At 43.5% G+C, this 26144-nt stretch overlaps 1 protein-coding gene across 18 annotated transcripts in view; it reads right to left on the reverse strand.

Moving 5' to 3' along the window:
• Positions 1 to 26144, reverse strand: part of pknox2 (pbx/knotted 1 homeobox 2) — a 479880-nt gene that overhangs the window by 213546 nt on the left and 240190 nt on the right. For 10 of the 18 annotated variants that reach the window (XM_087976460.1, XM_087976456.1, XM_087976470.1 and 7 more), the window contains one exon: positions 3544 to 3634. The exons of the other annotated variants lie outside the window; for them this stretch is intronic. The gene's annotated coding sequence lies outside the window, so the exon portion shown is untranslated. The remainder of the gene's footprint in view (positions 1 to 3543; positions 3635 to 26144) is intronic. 18 annotated transcript variants of the gene reach the window in all.

Here is a 26144-nt window from a genome sequence, read left to right on the forward strand (position 1 = left end):
AAAGGACATCCAAGCCTCAAGCTGTCACCTTTCCTGATTGTGTCATTTGACAATCGCCAAGACTCCTCAAAGTTTTCTCTCTTATTCCTTGTGCTGAAAATGCCAGCCCTCTCCTCCTCAGCTCCAAGTCAACACTGTGTTGACCCCAAAATTCATCACATGGTCTCCTAATGTTTCTTTATAAGAATCCTAAACCTTCACAGTACCTCACTTGCCTTAGCTTTTCTTTACCTGACAATCTTTGTTATCTAATAACTGCTTTCTAATTAACTCAATCTTTTCTCATACTAGCAGTTTCTTACAGGCTTTCCATTTCTCAATCAGAGAAACATTCATTTATTGAGTTGTCTGTCACTGTGGGACTGGGGTTTTCTTTTAGAAGCAGTCTTAATCTCCATAGCTCTTCGTCTTCTTTATACATTCTTCTCCCCTCGCTGGGGTAATGATTCACAACCTGGATCTCAACCAATCGTGGCTCCTGAGTGATCCCAGACAATAACATAGCATGGAAAGAGAGGGGAGACCAGCAGTAAGAAAAATAGACAACCTAATTTTACAAGTTACCAGGTTTGAGAGGGAATTTGGATTCAATGAGTATTTTCAACCTCTCTGCTTGGATATGTTCTAAAATGTATCTGGTGCAGGTAGGACTTAGGACAATGAACTTCTGGGCCAAGGCCAGGATGCTCTTACTGCGCCGGAATAGCCGAAATTTGGATTCAGTAAACTGGTGATTAGATTCAAAGTCATAGCACCCAGAAAAATGGAAAAAGCATTAGGGTTGGAGACATCAAGGAGGAGTAAAAATTAGTATCTAATGGAGGGTTTGAGTTGATTGATTTGTGATCTATTAAAAATAAAGAGGTTGAAGTCAAATTTGAAGTACAAATTGTGGGGCAGCTATCTGCCAGAGAGTTAAACTCCAAATGTAATGATGCACAATACGCGCCTACATAAACAGTGTAGGGCACACTAGCTAACTCCAGAATAAACAACATCCCCTTATTCTTATTTTATCAGGTTAATCAGGATCACAAATTAAATTCTTGCTCCAGCTGGTCCCCACAGTATTTTAGGCCCATTCCTGTGACTCACACACATCTATATTAAACCCAGCAGGAACACCATCAATGCCCCATTCCCTAAGAAGGTTCCGGAATGAAACTTATTAAACTATCAGTAACAGATGACTTATAAGGGCTTTTTTTTTCAGAAAAAATACATTGCTTCTTAATGCCATTTTATATACTGTGAAGGAATTTTACAAGAAATGCTCATCTTAGTTTATGTTGTAAGTAACCCTACAAAAAGAATACAAGATGTAGCACATTGTTCATGATTAACTGTGAGTGCACTTGTAGCACACATGGTGCACACATCAGTATAAAGCTGACCCAGATTCTTAATACGTTGGCAAACGCACCCTTTCCAATCCAGCCAGACTGTGGATTTGGTAAATGACTTTCCAGGTGCAATGTCACAAGGAGATCTGTCACTTAGAAAAAAACTGATCACATTGAGCGGTGAAAATTTTAAGGTGTGTACAGGTTATTATAGAATGCAGAATATATTTCATGTTGTAGTTAAACCTCTACATATACACAGACCTGGATTTTTGCATCTGGACCGGTGAGACCTACCGAATACTGGGACTGGAGTCTCCTTCCCATCAATCCGTGCGAAGCGATATCGTTGATCAGATTTGTATGAAGTAACTGTGGCCCTTGCAGTGAAAGGGGAAGGTTGAGTTGGGAGTGGGATGGGAGGGGGAGGGGCATTTGGTGACTGAATTGGGAAAGAAGCAATCCCTGAGAGGGTCAAAAGCATGACCAAGAAGGGAGGCATGTTTTAATACCTTATCTGGTTCTTGAAGGATGCTCTGTCAGGAGCTGATTTCACCAGAATATAGCTACTCCTGGCCTCAGAAGGCTCAAGACACCCTGCAGTACAGCGATCAAACAGGTGACATATCTGCACAGTCAGAAAGCACTAATGCCTGTGCAGGAATGGGAACCAATGTAGGACTACATAGGACAAACAGGAAGACAGCTAACAATCCGTATCCATGAACACCAACTAGCCACGAAACGACACGACAGCTATCCTTTGTAGCAAATCACGCAGATGACAAGCAACATGAATTCGACTGGGACAACACTACTATTATAGGACAAGCCAAACAGAGAACAGCCAGGGAATTTCTAGAGGCATGGCACTCATCCACAGATTCTATCAACAAACATATCGACCTGGACCCAATATACGGCCACTGCAGCGGACAGCTGGAACTGACAACCGGAAGCGGCAGAGACAAACCACTATAAATGCCGGAAAAACAACACAGAAGCGCTTCACAGGAGGCCCTCAAGCACTGAGGATGTCACCTGGACAGGGGACGAAATGTCTGCAACACAAATTCCCAGCTCAGCGAACAGAACCACAACAACTATGGGCAATCTAGCATGACCTATTCACCTGACCTGCACATCTTTGGATTGTGGGAGGAAACCGGAGCACCTGGAGGAAACCCACTCAGACACGGGGTGAATGTGCAAACTTCACACAGACAGTCGCCCAAGGCTGGAATTGAACCTGGGTCCCAGCGTTGTGAGGCTGCGGTGCTAGCCACTGAGCAACTGTGCCGCATTTTCTTTCTCTTCCCTTGCCCTGTCCTTTGCTTCCTCAGCATTCTTCAGCAATTCTAATAGAGTCAACAGTCCACTCCAAGCAGGGAGAGGAGCTGCCGATGTGTGGAGAACAGAGGCAGACATATTTGATTTTAAAGGATTTCTTTTGATCTGAGCACACAGCTAGATAGCTCCAAACTCACCTAGTGAGTGAAAGCAACCCGAAGAATTAAAAGGAAACTACTTACTAAGTCGGATTAAAATAGGTTCAGAAGGTGACTGCATTTCACAGCTGGCTGAACATTGGGTGCAGGTGCTTCCCACTGTTTCCAAGAATGTTCTTTTTGCATACTTTTCTTTTATTTAGAAAGTTGTAGCACAATCTCAGATGCCTTGCCCATTGTCTTGCTGGGGCAGTTGATACTGTCCTGCTGGCACAAGTGGCTAATCTCCTGCTGGGAAAGTGGATAATGTCCTGGTGTGAGATCAGGTACTGTCCTGCTGGGTGGGCTGGTACTGTCCTGCTAACAGAATAGGCATTGTCTTGCTGGGGGTGGGGGGGAGTGGATACTCTCCTGCTAGGAATCTGGATACTGTCCTGCTGGGAGAGCAGGTATTCATACTGGGACAGCAAGTACAATCCTGCTGGGTCACTGGGTACCCTTCTGGGGGAGTGAGGACTCTGCTGTTGGGAGAGGGGGGGAAGGTACTTGGCCTGTCCTCTGACCAGCATCACAGTGGCTGATCACCAGGAAGTGTCAGGCTTGGCCAAGAGCGACTCTTCTCTCCTGATTCTGATTTTCTGTTCAACTTCACACAACATACAAGTGGTAATAAAGTAAGGCAGAGCTGGGGCTGAATGTGCCCCACTCCACAAAACGTACAATCTAGAGGCGCAGTCCAACCCTTAACTCACCGATGTTTGGGAGCCTGGTATCTGCAAATATCTTCTGAAGGTCCAGGCCAATGACTGAGACAGAGCTCACAGCATCACACGGCAGCAGACCCTGGAAAACACCCATTACTCAAGTTAGAAATAACTCAGCCTTTCCCTTCACACTGCAAGGCAACTATCAACTGGGATGTTAACATTTGGTCTCAGTACCTGCTGGTTGTGTAGGGTAGGGAAGGAATAAAAACACCAGGCAGGATTCTCCTGGCTAATCGTAGTCACTGCTCAGAGACACGTGTGTGAGACGCCAGAGCTCAGCAGCGGCACCCAATCCTGCAGCAGACTGCTTAATAGCAACCGCACATACAAAGTGCTGGAGAAACTCAGCAGGTCTGGCAGCATCTGTGGAGAGGGAAACAGAGTCAACATTTCTTTAATTCCCTTCTTCAGAATTGAAGTCTGCTCCATAGAACAGCAGCTCCAAAGAAGAGTCATATTGGACTCAAAAGGTTATCTTTACTTCACCACAGGGGCTGCTAGACCTGCTGAGTTTCTCCAGCATTCTCTGTATTCGATTCAGATTTTCAGCATCTGCAGTATTTTCCATTTATTCAAGTGATTAAAATGAATATGTGAAATTGTATCTGGAATGGTCTCTCCAGTAAGGCAGTGCAGGGCAATAAACAGGTGTAGACCTAGCTCAGATGAACAAGTTTCAGAGATGTTTAGAGAAAGAAATAGAAAATTGATAAGGAGGAGGATCTAGGGAATAGCTTCGCTGGTATACGAGGGTCATTGTTTAGATCACCACAGTGTTGTCTGTGGCTAATGACTGTGACATAGTGATCCTGTCACAGATTCCCTCCCAAGGCTATTTCATTTGATTAAATTTGGATTATCAGCACTGGGCTTCTGCCAATTCATTCTCAAAGTCAGATAGTAATCACTATTACTCATAAAACCAACACCAACATATTCATCACACATTTACAAATGTACATTGGTACAAATATAAGATTATTAGTAAACTTCAGTAGGTCCTGCAGTGTCTGTGGTTCTGAGGAAGGGTCACTGGCCCTGAAATATTAACTCTGACTTCTCTCCACAGACACTGCCCTACTGGCTCAGCTTTTCCAGTACTTGCTGTTTTTGTTTCTGATTTCTGCATCTGCAGTTCTTTCAGTTTTTCCTATGTAGGGTTATTAATGTTCAGAGTCTTATTAACACCTCTCTCTCTCTCTCTCTCACACACACACACACACACACACAAATGGATCATGTCAGAGCAAAGGTCCAGTGTGTAAGTTCTCAAATTTACATTTTTTGTAGATTAGATTCCCTACAGTGTGGAAACAGACCTTTGCCCCAACATATCCACACCCACTCTCCGAAGAGTAACCCACCCAGACCCATTTCCCTCTGACTAATACATCTAACACTATGGGCAGTTTAGCATGGCCAACTCACCTGGCCTGCACATCTTTGTGACTGTGGGAGGAAACCCACGCAGACACAGGAAGAATGTGCAAACTCCACACAGACAGTCACCCAAGGCTGGAATCGAACCTGGGACACTGGCGCTGTGAGGCAGCAGTGCGAACCACTGAGCCACTGTGCCGCCCCCTTTACATTTAACTTTTCTCCACACTCTTACCGTTCCCAGACCCTTCTCTACATTTACAAAATTCTGAATACTCTGCTTTCCCCCATCTTCTGCATCACCAAATTCCTTCCCACTGATGTTAATGACACAGCTGTCAGTATCAGATGCTCCAGCCTGAACCTCTGGAATACCTTCCTTAAACATCTGCACTTCTGCTTCTTTTTTTAGCCCACTACTTAAAACCTCCTACCTCTTTGGCAAATGTTTTGGTAACTTCTTCTGTAAGCTCATTATATGGCCGAGTGTTAAATTTTAAAAGATAACACTCTTCACAAATATGTTGGGATGCTTCATGGTGTCAAAGGCATGATATAAAAGCAGGGGACAATGGACTGAATTTTTAACCAGAAATTGGCTAAGTGTAATTTTGGTGAGTTCCATGGAGGTTACGTTTTCACAAGACCCTAGCAGGTTTTCTCATACCATCTTCCTAAACTCACCTCATTACCTGTGCACCATGCCCACAGGGTAACCCGCTTATTATAATGTTACACTCACCACAGGCAAAGCTGCTGCACAATGCTGGGAGCTCCCTGGATTCCAGGCACTGTCCATCTTTAAAGCCCAGCTGTGCACCAGTAAAGTGCTGGCAGCTCGCGGTTGCCCTACAAGTTTCCTGTCAATTGTCCCAGGCACATTGGGCACAGGGAAATTGACACTACACTTTGCCAGCCAGGGCCTGGAGGTCCTGGTGAACAGGGGTTGAGTGTGGTCATTGTCCGTGTAGCGTGCTCTGAGATGTTGATGATTGATGGAGGGCCAGAGGTGCAGGCAGTGAACTGGAGTTGCCAGGTTACTGCTCTGAGTTCCATTTGGGAACTTTCATCATGGTCTTGTTTAGATCTGGTGGATGGGAAATGGGAATTTCCACATCAATAAGGTGAGATAACTTAATAATGAGGATGATAATGTGTGCAAATAGGCCTCTCACTACTCACGAGTGAGAATCTCGTCTCACTTGTTTGGAAAATGGGACAGTGGGTACAGGAAGAAAGCCAGGAACACAGTAAGGAGTTGGATGATTAGCAATGATCCCATTGAATGATAGACCAGGCCTGAAGGGCCAAACGGCCTACTTGTGCTCCTATTTTCTATGTTTCTATGCAGAATTTTCTCAACCAGTGACTCATTTTCAAACATAATAAGACCATAAGACAAAGAGGAGGAAATTAAGCCATTCAGCCCATCAAGTCTGTTCTGCCATTCACTCATGCCTGATAAGTTTCTCAACCCCATTCTCCTGCTTTCTCCCCGTAACCCTTAATCCCCTTGACAATCAAGAATCTATCTAACTCCGTCTTAATTCAATGACCTGGCCTCCATAGACTTCTACGGTAGTGAATTCCATAGATTCACCCCTCTCGAGCTGAAGAAGTTTCTCCTTATTTCCATTCTAAAAGGTCTTCCCTTTACTCTAAGGCTTTGCCCTCGGGTTCTAGTTTCTCCTACCGATGGAAACATCTTCCCAACATCCACTCTGTCCAGGCCATTCAGTAAGTTTCTATTAGATCCCCCCTCATCCTTCTAAATTCCATCAAGTATAGATTCAGAGTCCTCAAACATTCCTCATGTGTTAGGGTTTTCATTCCCGGGTTGGAAACGTGTTGCAGGAAAAGCGCAGCAGGTCAGGCAGCATCCAGGGAACAGGAGAATCGACGTTTCGGGCATAAGCCCTTTTCATTCCCGGGACCATTCTTGAGAACATCCTCTGAGCACATTCAAGGACCAGTATATCCTTTCTGAGATGTGGGGCCCAAAACTGCACACAATACCCCAAATGTGGTCTGAATAGAGCCTTCTCAAGCCTTAGAAGTACCTCCCTGCTTTTATACTGAAGTCCTCTCAAAATAAATGCCATTGTTGCATTTGCCTTCCTACCTCCTGACTCAATCTGCAAGTTTACATTGAGAGTATCCTGGATTGGAACTCCCAAGTCTCTTTGCACTTCAGATTTCTGAATTTTCTCCCCATTTAGAAAATAGTCTATGCCTCATTTCTTCCTTCCAAAGTGTATGACCTCACACTTTCCCACATTGGTTCAATCTACCACTTCTTTGTCCACTTTCCTAACCTATCCAAATCCGTCTGCAGCCTCTCTGTCTCATCAACGCTACCTGTCCCTCTACTTATCTTTGTATCATCTGCAAACATAGCCAAAATGCCCGTAGTTCCTTAATCTAGATCATTAGTGTATAAAGTGAAAAGTTGTCATCCCAACACTGACCCTCGCGGGACACCACTTGTCACTGGCTGTCATCCTGAGAAAGACCCTGTTATCCCCATGAAATGCTACAGAAATCTCAAAGATGCTATTAAAGAAAATTATTTCTTACCCACCAACATCTGTTGATTTGAATCCACCAGTCTTACCTCATTTTCTACTATGCTTTTGCCCAGCTTGAAAATGTGTTGCTGGAAAAGCGCAGCAGGTCAGGCAGCATCCAGGGAACAGGAGAATCGACGTTTCGGGCATAAGCCCTTCTTCAGGAATGAGGAAAGTGTGTCCAGCAGCCTGCTGGACACACTTTCCTCACTCCTGACGAAGGGCTTATGCCCGAAACGTCGATTCTCCTGTTCCCTGGATGCTGTCAGACCTGCTGCGCTTTTCCAGCAACACATTTTCAGCTCTGATCTCCAGCATCTGCAGACCTCACTTTCTCCTCAAAGATTTTGCCCAGCTTGTCTATTTAACTTGCCCCCAGCCACCCCCACCTTAACTACTGTACCAGCCTCAACCTTTTCTATTTTCTCACTAATGCTTGGGATCCCACTGCCTCTCTAACCGTCTCGCGTCCCCCCACCCCCCGAAATAGACTAAAATCTCCCGAGTAGCACAAGCAAATCTCCCTGGCAGTATATTAGTCCCCAGTATATGCGATCCATTCCTCTTGCACAGGTCACTTCTACCCCAGAAGAGATCCCACTGATCCAAAAATGTGAATCTCTGCACTAGCTCCTCGGTCACGCATTCAACCACTCTATCCTCCTATGCCTAGTCTCACCAGGACGGGGCACCCAGTGTAATCCAGAGGTTACTACCATTAAGGTATTGTTTTTGAACCTCCTTCCTAATTTCCTATGTTCCTTCAGTCCAACCTCATCCCTTCCTCTACCTATGTTGTTGGCACCAATATGCACCTCCATTTATTCATTCTTCCCTTTAAGAATTTGTCGTAATCACTCCAAGACATCCTTGAACCTGGCATCAGGGAGGCAACACACCATCCTGATGTCAGGCTCGCAACCACAGAAATTCCCATCTGTGCCCCTGATTAGACAGTCACCTATCACATTTCACATTTCACTGCTTGAACCCTGACATATCCCTCTTAATAGCAGAGTTAGTCATGATGCAAAAGATCTGCTGTTGGAGATGAAAGAACCAACAGTATTCAAAATTGTAAAGTTCTGGATGTAGGTTTGCTCGCTGAGCTGGAAGGTTCATTTCCAGACGTTTCATCACCCGACTAGGTAACATCTTCAGTGGGCCTCCAGGCGAAGCACTGTTGATAATTACCGCTTTCTATTAATAAGTTTGGGTCTCTTTGGGTCAGAGATGTCATTTCCTGTGGTGACACATTTCCTGTGGTGATGTCATTTCCTGTTCATTTTCATAGTGGGTAGATGGGGGTCTAACTCGATGTGTTTGTTGATAGAGTTCCAGTTAGAATGCCATGCTTCCAGGAATTCTCGCGCGTGTGTCTATTTTGCTTGTCCTAGAATAGATGTGTTGTCCCAGTCAAAGTGGTGTCCTTCCTCATCTGTATGTAAGGATACTAGTGAGAAAGGGTCATGTTGTTTTGTGGCTAGTTGATGTTCATGTATCCTGTTGGCTAGTTTTCTGTCTGTTTGTCCAATGTAGTATTTGTTACAGTTCTTGCACGGTATTTTGTAAATGACATTAGTTTTGCTTGTCTGTATAGGGTCTTTCAAGTTCATTAGCTGCTGTTTTAGTGTGTTGGTGGGTTTGTGAGCTACCACGATGACAAGGGGTCTGAGTAGTTTGGCAGTCATTTCTGAGATGTCTTTGATGTAGGGGAGAGTGGCTAGGGTTTCTAGATGTTTCTAGACCCAAACATATAAATAGAAAGCAGGAATTATTAACAGTGCTTTGCCTGGAGGCCCACTGAAGGTGTTACCTAATAGGGTGACGAAACGTCTGGAAATGAACCTTCCAGCTCAGTGAGCAAACCTACATCCAGAACGTCAACCTGAATTACAAATCTTCTCAAAACTCGCTAAAATTGTAAAGTGTTTGAGAGGGAAATAACAAACTTTTTTGTACAGGTCGTTCTGCTATAATGTGCATTTCATTAATGCAAATTAGCTGTAACACAAGTGATGAATTCATAGAATTCATAGCATCCCTGCAGTGTGGAAACAGGTAATTAGCCCCAACAAGTATACATTGGCCCTCCAAAATGTAACCCTCCCAAACCTCTTCCCTTACTCTATTTACCCTTGACTAATACACCTAACGTACACATCCCTGAATACTATGGGCAATTTAGCATGGCCATTTCACCTAACCTGCACATCTTTGGACTGTGGGAGGAAACCGGAGCACCTGGAGGAAACCCACGCAGACACGGGGAGAATGTGCAAACTCCACACAGACAGTCGCTTGAGGCTGGAATCGAACCCGGAAATTGGGGACACTGTTTCTAAAGTGTGAACTTTTAAAGTGTGTGTTGGCTGTAATGCAATTACATCGCCAACATTTTAAGCACTGTTTTTAAAGCTTGATTTTTCTATAATGCGATGTTACACAAGAACACAAACATCTCATTATAGAAGAACTATCTGTATAGTGTACAACAAAGAAGGTTATCTAAGAGTACAAAGAGGTCGTGATCAGATGGGTCAATAGGCTGAGAATGGGCAGGTAAATTGGACTAGATGAGTTTGGGATACCTGGTCAGCATGGACGAGTTGGACCGAAGGGTTTGTTTCTGTGCTGTCTGACTCTAAGAATAAGTAATATTCTAAATGTCTAAATTCTCTTGGTAGAAATATGGGTAGAGAGCATGGCACTAAATGTCCTCCTGTTGGTAGGTGCAAATACAAAAGGGGAAATTCTGCCTTGTTTTTGTTATGTTTTCAACAGTTTGGCCGTGGATCCTGAACTCTTTGCAAATAGGATGCGTTTAGTTCCAGCTTTCTCTTTCTCAATTTAGGATGCGTTTAGATCCAGCTTTCTCTTTCTCAATTTAGGCTAAGATATTTAATTAAAATTCTCAAACAAAGTGAGTCTTCCTTTTCTTCCTGTTGACCTTTTGCCCCTCCCCAGATTTCCGCCTTGTGGTTCTGTAAGATTTTTAAATTTTTTAAATTTCAATTTATTTCAGAAATTTCGCATCTATTACGCATGCTCCTGGATGTCAGTGAATACTGTTTATTTTTTAAAATTCAAACTGCTTAGTTCTTGCACAAGAAAAGGCTATTTTGACTCATTTCAACTCAATGCTCTTACATCTTAAATGTCTCATTATAACATATTTTAAACAACTTTTTCTGCCTCCATTTCCTATATTACTTGAGAAATATCTACGTTTGTGACTGTGAAATGTTTGCATGCATGAATTAAGTCCATGACATCAGTCTGGGATGTTACACCATTACAGTCACACCTTCACACGCTGAGCCAGTCACAAAGAAAGTCTTCAATAAAGAAACACAAAATCAAGTAGATCATTCAAGGAAAACACACCTCCAGCAGTTCAAATAGCAGGAATGCTCAACCAAATCCATGAACCATAACAAATGAACACAGCATTGGTTTTCCAACTCCAGGTACTACCACAAACAAGGGCAACTTGTCACAACTGGCATTGTGCCCATCAGTGATGCAACAATCACTACCAACTTCAGAATATTAAAGTTTATTCTTGCCAACCATATTGTCTCAGAAGCGTAACTGATTCGGGACAAAAAAACAAACATGCTCATCTCATTTGACAAAAGATACGCTTCCAGTGACTGTGGACAATAATCCAAAATCAGGGTTCCTGAGCAGCTTGCTAACATTCAAATTTTACTCTCACTCCTTTCTGACATCACCAATCAAGCCACCAAAACTCCATCTGCTATTCTAAATATAATGAAACGATTGTTGCCATGACAAAATTACACTCCATCACAAGCAAAATAACAGAATTAATTACTCAACAGTCTGATCCAACACAGAAAACAGCACATTCCAGAGCCGTAGCCAATTATCAGCTTCATTTTAAAGTGGCCACATCCTTCTTCGGAAAGTGTCACTGTGCTCAGACCAATCATTTCTGGGACCTGAATTGGAATGATTCTTTTTCTGATATTTCCATCATATTAAATTAAATACAGAGCGCAACAGCATTTAGGGTAAACTGCTTCAGATGGTATCACTACACAATAATTAAAGAGTTCTTGCTGGGGTTCCAACTATGACTTTGGAATGTGCTGCCTCTATGAACAACATCATCAACATTTTATACAATAATAAACAGGATCAATGTTAACACCAGCCAGGTACGATCAACCACATACCTCGGCAGATTTATTGTTGTAGCACAACTAGAATACCTACTCCTCTGGGTTTTGGGGGCTGACCTTGATATTTGTATAGTGGAAACAAACTGGCAATGCTCCAACACAGACTAACATCAGGATATATGCGTACATGAGACAGTCAAGTGATATCAAAAGTGCTAGATACAGAATGGCCAGCTTACGTATACATAAGCACAGAAAAAATTCTCACTGACATGATAGCTTATACGAGCAAAGCATTTGTTAAAATGTACCATTGAAAGAAGATTTACCAGGATGCTACCTGGATTGGAAGGCTTGTCTTGCGAAGAGAGGTTGACTAAGCTCAGACTTTTCTCTCTGGAGAGAAGGAGGAAGAGAGGTGACCTGATCGAGATGTACAAAGTAATGAGAGGCATGGATAGAGTCAATTAGCCAGGGACTTTTCCCCAGTGCAGGATTGACTGACACAAGTGGGTCATAGTTTTAAGGTGTTAGAAGGAAGGTATAGAGGAGACGTGAGAGGTAGGTTCTTTACACAGAGAGTTGTGAATGCATGGAATGGGTTGCCAGCGGTGGTGGTGGAAGCAGAGTCATTAGGGACATTAAAGTGACTGCAGGACATGTACTTGCACAGCAGTGAATCTAGGGGTGCGGTGCGTAGGTTAGGTTATTTTAGATTAGGAATAATCCTCAGCACAACATCGTGGGCCGAAGGGCCTGTTTTGTGCTGTACTTATCTATGTCCTATGTTCTATGATTAAAAATACCAACTTAGGTTATGGAGCTTGTCTAAAACGTGGGGGTGGGTGAGTGTGTAAGTGAGTCGAGAATGTGGTGCTGGAAAAGCTCAGCAGGTCAGACAGCATTTTAGGAGCAGGAGAATCAACATTTCGGGCAAGGACCCTTCACCAGGAATCGTGCTTAAATGAGTCAGAGCAGAAGATTCAGGCTAACAGGTTTGAACACAGACTGTTAGAACGATAACTTGCATTGAGCAACAGTTTTTGCCCTCTTTGAAACCGTCTCATGAAAGTTCGAGAGATGTAAACTCACTAGGGAACCTCAAATTGGGTGTTCAAGGAGGACTCGAAATGTACAGCACATCCAAGGGTCAACTGCTGGTGTGCAAAGTAACTTTGGCTCTAGACCAACATTTGGATATCTTAATAATTCTTTTTTTCCTGAAGCTAACACATTATTGACAGAAGGTAATTGGCCAAATAACCTGTACAACTTTGCTCTAACATGCCTTGTTTTGCACTATTGTAATTCCTATGCTGCATTTCAAAAATACATTGCAATGAAATTGGTGTTTGAATATCCCAAGGTTGTGAAAGTTGCTACAAAAATGCGAATATTTTGTTCTTTATAGTGCTACCCATGAGCAACTGCCTATAATTCAGGGCAAACAAAGTTTCAGAATAATTTTGTAAAAATCTGCATTTTTCAATCCTTTAGCAAAGAGTCAATGTAGCTCTCACGATTCTGAAAAGAGTTTAATAAAAGCAGCACACAGAACTGATAGAAAAGGAAACCATCTGACTAGAACATTGGGAAGGAGTCATGCCATGTCTGCAGTGCAAATTAAAGCAGCTATGATGGTTTTGTTGTTTTTCTTATGCCAGACATGTCTGAAAATTAAATTGAGCAAAATATAACAGCTGAAACCAGTGACCTTATCTCGCTACACAATGAAGCGAAGCATTTGGATACAAGGGAATTAAGAAAATTAAAATTGTCAAATTATGTGGCTTAATTCCCAACAGGTTTGCAGATAATCCCTTTTTTAAAATTCATTCACAGGATGAGGGCATCGCTGGCTAGGCCAGCATTTATTGCCCATTCCTAAATGCCCAGAGGGCAGTTAAGAGTCAACCACATTGTTGTGGGTTAGGAGTCACATGGAGGCCAAATGAGGTATTCCGTCCCGGAAGGACATTAGTGAACCATTAGTGATGGGTTTTCCTGACAAATGACAATTGTTTCATCATAGAATCCCTACAATGTGGAAGCAGGCCATTCGGCCCATCGAGTCCACACCAACCCTCCGAACTGCGTCCCACTCCCTTACCCTATCCCTGTAATCCTGCATTACCCATGGCTAATCTACCTAACTTGTGCATCTTTGGACTGAGGGAGGAAACCTACGCAGATACAGGGAGAATATGCAAGCTCCATACAGATGTCGCCTGAGGCTGGAATCGAACCTCGTCCCCTGACACTGTGACGCAGCAGTGCTAATCACTAAGCCACCATTAGATCTTAATTCCGGATTTTTATTGAAAATTCAATTTCCACCATCTGATGTAGTGGGATTCGACCTGGGTCCCAAGGACATTAGCTGGGTCTTTGGGTTAACAGCCCAATGATAACATCACTAGGCCATCACCTCCTCTTATTGGGCACTTTGTGGAAGGATGTCAATGTAGAAGTGCTTTGCAGGATGAGCTCTACTGTAAGCCCACACTTCCTCTAAACCATGTAGTGGGGCACTTGTACAGCATATCAATGCAATGGCCCAATGGCCACTAGTAAGCCCCACCTATTGGTATAGTACACTTTCCACACACACTGTCACATTAGGAGGATCTGACAAACTGCTGCTGCTTATTAAGAATAAGAGCTTCATTCATCAGTAAACCTGTACTTCAACCATGTTGGGGGGCCGGTTCTTGACGTTAAAAAAAACAGCCTTGTCCAGCAAACTGACAGAATCACAGGAAATCTAAACTTGCCCTTATGCAAAAACTCACCACTTTCCTGGGAGATCTGCCTACGATGCAGGCAGGAAAGAGTTTTCTCGCTCTTTTGCATTTACCTAGGAACTGAGGGTAACTAGCAGGTTAATAGCTGCCTGTCTGCAAACTCTGCAACTGTAGCCAGGAATTAATACCCTGCAGTGCTCAACGTCTGAACAAAGGACTTTGAGCTGAATGCTTTCTCCACAGATGCTGCCAGACCTGCTGACTATTTCATAGCATTTTCAGAATTCCAGCACCTTTTGATTCAGCACCACAGCAGTTGTTTCACACCTAAGTCATATGATAAATGAACTTTCCTCATATGGCCTAAGTCTGATCTGTTAGAAGCTGGGGATTTTGGAAAAGATCACTACCGTTCAGTGGAAGGTAAAATGCCTCACTGGCCTATAGCCTTTTGATTATGATCACACAAATAAATCATGATGCTTTTTAAAAATGCTGCAAAATTTAATTGTCCCCACTTAATTGTTTTGGCTTGTGCCATAAAATACTTGCTGAATTCCAGTCTAAGCTGTTGAATAACATGTATTGAATTGACATCTTCTGACATGAAACACTCAACCATTTTCTACAAGGAAGGGAATTGAAGGCACCAAATAGAGCTAGTTTTCAGGATGCATTTGAATGGAGGGAGAAACACTGTGAAGTAAATGATTTAGCTAAAGAAAGACGAAATATCAGGGTATGGTGATAGAACATCCAGCCCAAGTGAGACAGCAGTGGGTAAGATGCTATAAGCTGAAATGCGGAGACACAAGGCAGAATAAAAAGATGGTGGAATCTGAAAACCAAAGTGGTGGTTTTGATAATCACTGATTCGTGGTCATGTTCAAGTAATGCAGGTGTATGCAGCAGGTTAAAAATAACACAAAGAAAACAGAGGAAAAAAGACACAATGCATGTTCTTCTGGGACTAGAAACACTGCACAGTTACAGTGCAGAGGATGCCATTCAGCCCATTGAGTCTGATCAGGAAAAATAAAAACTATACAGTCCAGTTAGTCCATAGCCCCTTCAAGCTCATATCCAAGTACATTGTAAATAGTAGTAGGGTTCCTTCCACCAGCACCTTTTCAGGCCACAAGTTCCAGCCAACCACCACCCTCCAGATGTTAAAACTTTTTCTTGAGAACTCTGCTCTTTCTTTGTCGATAACTTTCAATTTAGGCCCACTGTCTCCCTCACAATGAAAATGTGGTCTTCCTATTCAATCTAAGCCACTTCCCTTCAGCATCCTCTGCTCCAAAGAAAATAACTCCAGCCTGTCCAATCTTTCCACATCACTGAAGGTCTCCATTTCCAGCAGCACACTCATAAATCTCCTCTGTCTTCTCTTGCACAATCCCAAACCTCTTGAAATATGGTAATGAGAACTGCAAGTAGTGCTCCAGCTATAGTTGCATTAATGTTTTATACAGTTTGAACATAAACTCCCTGAACTGAGAGAGGAATCTATGGACACACATTAAGATCCAACTATTCCTTCACATTCATCAGGATCCTCACACTTATTGTGCTTTTCCTAGGGACTCACAAAATGCATGTTCTCAAACTTCTCTGGACTGACTGACATTTGTCAATTCCTACCCACTTATAGAATCCCTACAATGTCAAAGCAGGCCTTTCAGCCCATCCAGTCCACAGACCCTCTGAACTGCAACCCAACCAGACCCACCTCCCTATCCTATCCCTGTAATTCTACCATTTCCTATGGCTAGTCCACCTAGACTCCACAACCCTAGACATTATTAGACAATCAATGGAAAACACCCTGCAGTCAATAGCTTTTGGCCTCTATAGCTTTCAGCCCCATCCTCAACCACGGGACTAATTTTTTGTAACATCTGAAAACACTTTAATAATTCTCATACATGTATGTATAAATCATTGACATCTATCACAAAAAGTAAGGAATCTAGTATTAAGTTCTGTGGAATCCTGCTAGAAATAACATGCCAGTCACAAGCACAATCAAATCATTACCATTTGCTTTCTGCCTCCAACTCAGTTTTGGACACAACTTGCCATAGTCCTTTTGTTTTGATCAATTTACCATGTCAGGAGACTTATTAAAAGCCAGGTTCAAACACAAAAGAGCATACGTTTTTCTTTGTTGGTACAATACACTGAAACAGAAGTTGAACTGCTGTACAACCAAAATCCCAGGAGAGTTTTCTTTTAATTCATTGATGGGATATAGATGGCTACTGCCCATCACTAGTTGCCCTTGAGAAGTTGATGATGAGTTGCTACTTGAACCACTGCAACCACTGACCCACAATGCCAAAGGGAAGGAATTCCAGGATTTTGAACCAGTGACACTGAAGAAACGGCAATATATTTCCAGGTGAGGATGGTGAGTGGTCTGGAGGGGAATTTATAGGTGGTAATGTTCTATATATCTGCTGCCCTTGTCCTTCCAGATAGAAGTGGTTGTAAGTTTGGAAGGTGCTGTCTACAGAGGTTTTTTGAATTCCTGCAGTCCGTCTTGTGGATAGTACACACTGCTGCTACTGAGTGTTGCTGGTAGAGGGGGTGAATGTTTGTGGATGTGATGCCAATCAAGCAGGTAGTAGGTCCTAGATGGTGTCACGTTTCTCGAGTGTTGTTGGAGCTGCACCCCTCGAGGCAAATGGGGAGGGTTCCATTTCACTCCTGACTTGAGCCTTGTAGATGATGGACAGGACTTGGGGGGTCAGTGAGCAGAGATGAGTTAAGCACCACTGATTTTTTTTTTTATATAATTTCATTTTTTTTATTTATGGGTGCAGACACTGCATATCGCTGATTCTATTCGGTATGACAGTTCTTTGAAATCTAAGAAAATAAAATGCATTTCTGCATTTTTATAACACCTTTTGCAAAATTAGAATGGCCAAGAACACCTTACAACTACTGTTTTATTCAATTTTTTGTTCATTCACGGAATGTGGGTGTCACAGGTTGGATCAGCATGTATTGCCCATCCCTAATTACTCAGAGGGACTTTAGAAGTCAATCACATCGCTAAATGTTTGGAGACACATGTAGGCCAGACTAGGTAAATACGGCCGACTTCTCTGCATGAAGTAAATTAGAGAATCAGACGTTTCTTTTTTATGACAGTTGACAGTGTCACCTGGTTGCATTTAGGCTAGTTTCTAATTCCAGATTTTTTTTATTGAATTCAAATTTCACCATCTGCTATGGATTGATTCAAACCTATGCTCCAGAACATTAGCTTAGCACGCTGCATTACATGTCTACTGACAGTACCTTGGACCAGTGCCTGCCCCCAATTATAACAACCAATTTGTACACAACAAAGTCCCAGCAATTTGATTATTTAATTTGGCAAGCTTAATTTTTACCCTAACCTGCTTGTGAGTGAACATATAATTCTGCTTTTCTTTAACTAGTGCCATAGAATCTTTTACAAGTATCTGGTGCAGACATAGCCTTGGTCTAGTGCTTCAATTGAAAGGCCTTAGACCTGGCCAATTCATTGTCCAAAATTCATAAACCTGACTGCCCTGGTCAATCAATCAGTCCCACCTGCTGCTGCCCCACCAAACTTATCTCCTCATACCTTGACACCATCCTGTCCCCCTTGATCCAGGATCTCTTCACATACATTCGGGAGACCACCCACCCTCCACCCCCTCCATGACATTTGTTTCCTTAGCCCCTAATGCCTCATCGTCATCATGGACATCCAGTCCCTGTATACATCCATTTGCCATTGTGAAGGCCTCCAAGCCCTCAGTTTCTTACTCTCCCACCGACCCACCAGTACCCCATCACCCACACATTCATTCGATTGGCGGCATTGGTCCTCACCCTCAACAACTTCTCCTTTGAATTCTCCAATTTCCTTCAGACCAAAGGGGTAGTCATGGGCACCCGCATGAGCCCCAGCTATGTCTTTGTCGGATACGTGGAACTGTCCATCTTCTGCAGTTACATTGGCACCATTCCCCATCTTTTCCTCTGCTACATTGATGACTGTATCGGTGATATCTCATACTCCCATGAGCAGGTTGAAGAATTCATCAACTTCATGAGCACCTTCCACCCTGACCTCAAGTTCACCTAGACCATCTCGGACACCTCTCTTTCGTTTCTGGGCCTCTCTATCTCCATTTCCGATGACTGACTCAACACGGACATCTACTTCAAACCCACCGACTCCTGCAGCTAACTGGATTACAACTCCTCCCAACTCCCCTCCTGAAAAAACACTATTGCTTACTCCCAATTACTCCGTCTCTGCCCTCAGAAGGAGCAATTCCACTCCAGAATGTCCCACATGACTTCCCCCCCCGACGTGATCAGTGCTGCCCTCCAGCACATCTCCTGCACTTCCTGCACCCCCGGCCTTGAACCCCACCCCTCCAATCGCAACAAGGATAGAACCACCCCTGGTCCTCATCTTCCACCCCACTAATTTCCCAATACAACCCATCATCCTCCACCATTACCGCCACCTACAATCAGATCCCACCACCAGAGATATATTTCCCTCCCCACCTCTATCAGCATACCACATAGACCTTTCCTCCATGACTCTCTTGTTAGGTCCACACCCCACCACCAACCACCCTCCACTCCCAGCACCTTCCCTTGTCACCTCAAGAGGTATAAAACATGTGCCCACACTTCCCCTCTCACTGCTATCCAAGACCCTAAAGGATCTTTTCACATCCGGAAGAGATTTTCCTGCGCATTCAAACACCTCATCTGCTATGTCCGTTGCTCTCGCTATGGTCTCCTCTACACTGGGGAGACAGGACACTAACTCACGGGACATTTCAGGGAAATTCTCTGTGACACCTGCACCAACCAATCCAACCACCCTATGGCCGACCACTTCAACTCCCCCTCCCACTCCGCCAAGGACATGCAAGTCCTGGGCTTCCTCCAGTACCAAATCCAAGTCATCTGATGCCTGGAGGAATAATGCCTCATCTTCTGCCTTGGGACCCTTCTAACCACACGGGATCAATGTTGATTTCACCAGTTTCCTCATCTCCCCTCCCCCCACCTCATCCCAGATCCAATCCTCCAACTTGGCACACTCTTGAATTGTCTCACCCATCCATCTTCCTTCCCACCTATCCGCTCCATCCTATCACCATCATCCTCCACCTGCATTTACCAATTGCCTTCCCAGCTACCTTGACCGCTTCCCCCCCCACCCCGCCCCAACACCTCTCCACCTATTTATCTCTCAGGCCCCATCCCCTATGCCCCCTCCCTAACATTCTTGATGAAGCGCTAATGACTGAAATGTTGACTCTCCTGCTCCTTGGATGCTGCATGACCTGCTGAGCTTTCCGAGCGTCACACGTTTTGACTCTGATCTCCAGCATCTGCAGTTCTCACTTTCTAGTCGGCCTTAGACAATGCAGACTTCACCAGACTGCACTGGAGAGCCAGACGGGTTATGTTCCTTTGCATCCGCATTTGAACCAGAATGCTAAACCTCACGGCTCAAAGGAGACAGTGTTACTTACAGTGCCACAGCCTGAGAGTTCTGGAGTGTGCAGTTTAAGTCGGGACCATTGTCTCAAATATAGTCGGTCAATATTCTCCCTGTGGCTCCTGGACAACTTTCTGTTCATGTAATACATTTGGAAGTCAACTGTTCCAATGAATCTAACAGAGGAAAATGTGCAGCAGACCTGTGCAGCATCCTCACTCAGATTACCAGTACAAAGCCATTTTTTCGCTACAAATGCAGTTAAAGCACTGTCCTCTGCCATCACAGTATGCAGCACCTTAACAGCCATGTAAAGAGCCAAGAATTACAAACCATTAACTGAAATGAATATGCATAAACAGCTGGTAACTGAATGCCTACGAATAGGTAAATCTGCCCCAAAGCCCAACAATCAAATGACTAAATAAGAATGTCTAGGAACTCCATTAAATAAAATTCACAGTGCACAATTGTTTGTTGAATACTTGTTGAGCTGATTCCCAGAATTATTCCTCAAGGTTCCTGCCTGTGATCCATCATTCCATAGAGAAACTAGCAAAATGTGAAGGTGCTGGTGATGGTTGGGATATACTGCAGTGAATTGCAGAATTGTTAATCTGCAGGGTCACACAGTTTGCTAAAGACACATTATTGAAACTTTCCAACTTTTCCATTATTCTGGGCCAACCCACAGTAACTATTACTAAATTGCTGGAAAAGGAAGAATTCCATAAATATCCAGAATTATAATATCAACTAAACGTTTTACACCTCTACACCACAACACTGTTAGTTTGTTGCCTGAGGCCCATAGCCTATGACACAGGATTGCATCAAATTAATTTAACTGATCAAAAGAAAATGTATATTTAAAATTGCCCTATTTAGATAATTGTACTCAGGAACTTTAATACATAACATTACATATCACACGCTTACACAGTGACTGCTGATCTGAGTGATTAATTGTACCTAAGGTCCTTTGGGATTTCAAGAGACAAGATTAGGCGCAGTTTGCATACAAACTCTGCCTTTCTCCTTTCACAGACTGCATCCTTTCCATATCCAACTCTAAAACTGTATTCTTCCAGTCTCTGCCTGGATTAAATAATAACCATCCCTGAATACACTGGTAGAAAATGGAGTTAAAGCAATAATGCAGTTGTCGAGTTCTGAGACAGGTGACTTGATGTGAACAGAGGATGAGTAAGAGAAACATGTGCCTCATGGTAATATGAAAGGAGGAGTAGTTACTGATATAACACTTCTGCTGATCTCTGAATGCCCCCATTGGCAATAAAGTATTGTAAAGCATGGTCACTTTATTTTAAAACGTAATGTTGTCATTGACCCAGAGGACTGCTCTCTCATGAGAGAGAGGTAATGGGGGTGGGTTTAAACTGAGGGTCACCACCCCTCAGCCAAGGGACGAGGTTGAGGAGGTAGGACGTTCATGTTTACCTTTGGGAATTGAACCAGCATATTGCTCTGTATTCCAAACCATCCATCCAGTCAACTGAGCTAACCGGTCTCCAATGTTAGATTATATTGCACAGAAATTAGGGCATGCAATGTAGTCATCAACACCTTGTACTTATCTTCAATATTATAAAACATTCTAACGCTTTATCAAACATAATTTGACAGTGATGAAGGGCTTATGCCCGAAACATCAATTCTCCTGCTCCTTGGATGCTCCCTGACCTGCTGTGCTTTTCCAGCGCTACAATCTCGACTCAGCTCTCCAGCATCTGCAGTTCGCACTTTCTCATAATTTGACACTGAGCCACACATGGTCAGATACTGAAAAGCTTGGTCACAGATGTGAATTTTAAGGCAGGTCTTAAACAGGGAAAAGCAAAGGCAAGAAGTACGTAAATTTAGAAAGGAAATTTCAGAACTTAGGATCTCAGTAAATTACAGAGTGGGGGACAGGTCAGTAAACAAGAATGAGCAATTAAAATTGAGGCATTATTTAACCAGGTACCAATAAGTGGGACTTTGTGTGAATTTGGATATAGGCAGGAAAGGTTTGAATGGTTTCAAGTTTGCTGAAGCAGAATGAGGGAGACAAGCTTAGAGTGAATTGGAATCATCATGTTTATGACGTAGCAAACACAAGAACAAGTGCTCAAGAACAAGTAAGGTGAGGTAAGGCCAAAGGTGCAAACTGGAGGAGACCATAGTGCAAGGGCAGATGTGAGACAGACAACTTATCTCAGTGTCACAAAGAACATCAAGCTTGTGAAAATTCTGGTTCAGCCAGGGAGAGCTGACAGGAAGAGAGATGGACTCCATTGCAAGGGAAGTGTTCATAACGAGAGCTGAAATCAATGGCTTTGGTAATCCATTTGTTTAATTAGAAACAATTTTAGCTCATCCAGTTCCAGACATTGGACAAGAAATCTACCAGTTGATGGATATCTGGAGGGGATTAACAAGTGGAAGTGAGGTCAAGTTCAGTATTCTGATTATATGTGGAAACAGACAGTTTTTGGATGATGTTGCCAAGGGGGAGAATGTAAATAAGAAACAGGAGAAGACAATGAGAGATTCTTGGGGGTGGGGGGAGTGCGGGCAGAGGTAGTGGGGCTGCAATAGGAAAAGAAGCAATGGCAGCTAACTCACCAGCTACTACACGATAGGTACAAATGGATAAAGGCAACTGCACTCAGCTGACTGACAGTGGAGAGGCATTGGAACAAAATCTCAGTGAACTGTGTCAATACAAGGAGCAATGGTTTACCTTTGCCTTATTTCCATGGGATGGTCTTTGGTAATAGATGTTTCAGAACTGCGGTGGGGCTGAAATCTAATTGGAGGAATTCGGGCATGGAAGTTTGAGGAAGATGGACACACGTGTGAGAGCTGACCCTGGAGAGTAAACAGGGTTCGAAAACTAGATTAGATTAGATTAGATTAGATTAGATTACAAACAGTGTGGAAACAGGCCCTTCGGCCCAACAAGTCCACACTGACCCGCCGAAGCTTAACCCACCCATTCCCATACATTTACCCCTTTACCTAACACTATGGGCAATTTAGCATGGCCAATTCACCTGACGTGCACATCTTTGGACTGTGGGAGGAAACCGGAGCACCCAGAGGAAACCCACGCAGACACGGGGAGAACGTGCAAACTCCACACAGTCAGTCGCCTGAGGTGGGAATTGAACCCGGATCTCTGGCGCTGTGAGGCAGCAGTGCTAACCACTGTGCCAGCGTGCCACCCACAAAAGGTTGGAAGGATGGAGGATTCGAGAGGTTTGCAGGAGAATGGAGATGACAGTAACTTTCAAAAATTCTTACATGGGATGTGAACATCTCTGTCAAGGCCAGCTTTCATTGCCCATCCCTAATTGATCTTCAGAACGTGGTGGTGAGCTGTCTTCTTGAACTGCTGCAGTCCATCTGGTATTGTCACACCCACAGTTGAGTTAGACATGGATGTGTTTCCTCCGCATGGAAAATTTCATATAGACATATATTGTTCATTTGTTAAAATTTCCATAGGTAAATAATAATAAATTTAATAAATTACTATCCAAGGAGTGGCAAGGTGGCTCAGTGGTTAGCACTGCTGCCTCACAGCGCCAGAGGCCTGGGTTTGATTCTGTTTGTGTGGAACTTGCACATTCTTCCTGTGTCTGCGTGGATTTCCTCCGGGTGCTCCGGTTTCCTCCCACAGTCCAAAGATGTGCAGGTTAGGTGAATTGGCCATGCTAAATTGCCTGTAGTGTTCAGGGATGTGTAGGTTAGGTGGGTTAGCTGCAGGAAATGCAGGGTTACAGGGAAAGGGTAGGGAGAAGGGGAGGGGTCTGGGTGGGATGCTCTTCAGAGTCAGTATGGACTTGTGAGGCTGAGTGGCCTGTTTCCACACTGTAGGAATTCTACCGATTTTGTTCTATGGAAATATAATTTGAATTAAAATAAGGTTCCCCATGGGAGACTAGTTAGCAAGGTTAGATCTTATGGAATACAGTGAGAACTAGCCATGTGGATACAGAACTGGCTCAAAGGTAGAAGAAAGAGGGTAGTGGTGGAAGGTTGTTTTTCAGACTGGAGGCCTGTGACCAGTGAAGTGACATAAGGATTGGTGCTGGGTCCACTACTTTTTGTCATTTATATAAATGATTTGAACATAGAAGGCATAATAAACAAGTTTGCAGATGACATCAAAATTGGAGGTGGAGTGGACAGTGCAGAATGTTACCTAAGAATACAATGGCATCTTGATCAGATGGGCCAATGGGCTGAGAAGTGGCAGATGGAGTTTAATGTAGATAAATGCGAGGTGCTGCACTTTGGAAAAGCAAATCTTCGCAGGACTTATACACTTAATGGTAAGGTCCTCAGGAGTGTTGCTGAAAAAAAAGAGACCTTGGAGTGCAGGTTCATAGCTCCTTGACAGTGGAGTCGCAAGTATACAGGATAGTGAAGAAGGTGTTTGATATGCTTTCCTTTATTGGTCAGAGTATTGAGTACAGGAGTTGGGAGGTCATGTTGTGGCTGTACAGGACATTGGTTAGGCCACTGTTGGAATACTGCGTGCAATTCTGGTCACCCTCCTATTGGAAGGATGTTGAGATACTTGAAAGGGTTCAGAAAAGATTCATAAGGAATTCGCCAGGGTTGGAGGATTTGAGCTATAGGGAGAGGCTGAATAGGCTGGGGCTGTTTTCCCTGGCGAGTCAGAGGCAGAGGGGTGACCTTATAGGTTTATAAAATCATGAGGGGCATGGATAGGATAAATAGAGAAAGTCTTTTCCCTGGGGTGGGGGAGTCCAGAACTGGAGGGCATAGATTTAGGGTAAGAGGGGAAAGATATAAAAGGGACCTGAAGGACAACTTTTTCACACAGAGGGTGGTACATGTACGGAATGAGCTGCCAGAGGAAGTAGTGGAGGTTGGTACAATTGCAGCACTTCAAAGGCATTTGGATGGGTATATGTATAGAAAGCTTTTAGAGGGATATGGGCCAAGTGCTGGCAAATGGGACTAGATTGGGTTTGGATATCTGGTTGGCATGGATGAGTTGGACTGAAGGATCTGTTTCTGTGCTGTAAATGTCTAGAATTTCATGACTCTATGTACTAAAACCATTCCTCTGCAAGTAGAATAGGCAGTTAGCCCACCTGGAGGACATAACCTCATCCATACATCAGTTCAAAGGATTTTACAGAAAAGGGCACAATTAATTTCAAGTGTGGATTTAACCTATAGTATTAAGGTTTATTAGATTGCATTAGGGAGGGTGTTCAGAGACTTTAATTCATCGACAGTGAAGGAAAGGCAATAAATCTCCAAATCAGAATGGTGTGTGGCTGGAGCCGATCTGGCAAATAGGGAGTGGGGGGAGGAGTTTAGGGCCTCCCGTCCATCCCTACTATCCTTCTACAGGTAGAGATTGTGGATTTGGAAACTGCTATCGAAGAAGTCCTGACGAGTTGCTGCCATACACTCTGAATAAGGCACATACTGCTCCAACAGAACGTCAATGACATCTCTTATAAATGGGTTGTATTGGCCTAGTTGGGGCACACTGCGTGCGTAGTTGGAGCTGCACTTAACCAGGCAAGTGGAGACTATTCTACCACATTCCTAGTATGAAGATGTCGGACAATCTTTGAGAAATCAGGTGGTGAGTAAAATTCCCATGTCTGACCTACTCTTGTAATCTCAGCTCATCCAATGACGATTCCAATCAACCACGATTCTGATACCGGGGATTCAGCAAGGGAAACACTATTGAATGTCATGATATGGAGATGTTGGTGTTGGACTGGGGTGGACAAAGTTAAATATCACACAACACCAGGTTATAGTCCAATAGGTTTAATTGGAAGCACACTAGCTTTCGGAGCGACGTTCCTTCATCAGGTGGTTATCAGCACTCCAAAAGCTAGTGCTTCCAAATAAACCTGTTGGACTATAACCTGGTGTTGTGTGATATTTAACTATTGAATGTCTTCACTTTTCATTAGAGGTAAGACCTGAGGAGTCATAGAAGGTGATCTAAGGAGATGTTTTCAGACACAGAAGAAACTAAGTGTAACTTTTGCCTTCTTGCATATAAACAGGGGCAACTCGATGATACTTTAATACGCTATACATGAACACAGCAAATAATTTCCAGAATGCTGAATCAGAGATAAATATTGGATAGGAAAGTGAGAAGAACTCTCCACTACTTAGCTGAAAAGTACCATGGAATCTCTTACTTCCA

Source organism: Chiloscyllium plagiosum, unplaced genomic scaffold, assembly GCF_037043375.1.
Source record: "Chiloscyllium plagiosum isolate Xiang-an unplaced genomic scaffold, Cpla_swu_hap1 HiC_scaffold_29, whole genome shotgun sequence".
Classification (NCBI taxonomy): Eukaryota; Metazoa; Chordata; class Chondrichthyes; order Orectolobiformes; family Hemiscylliidae; genus Chiloscyllium; species Chiloscyllium plagiosum.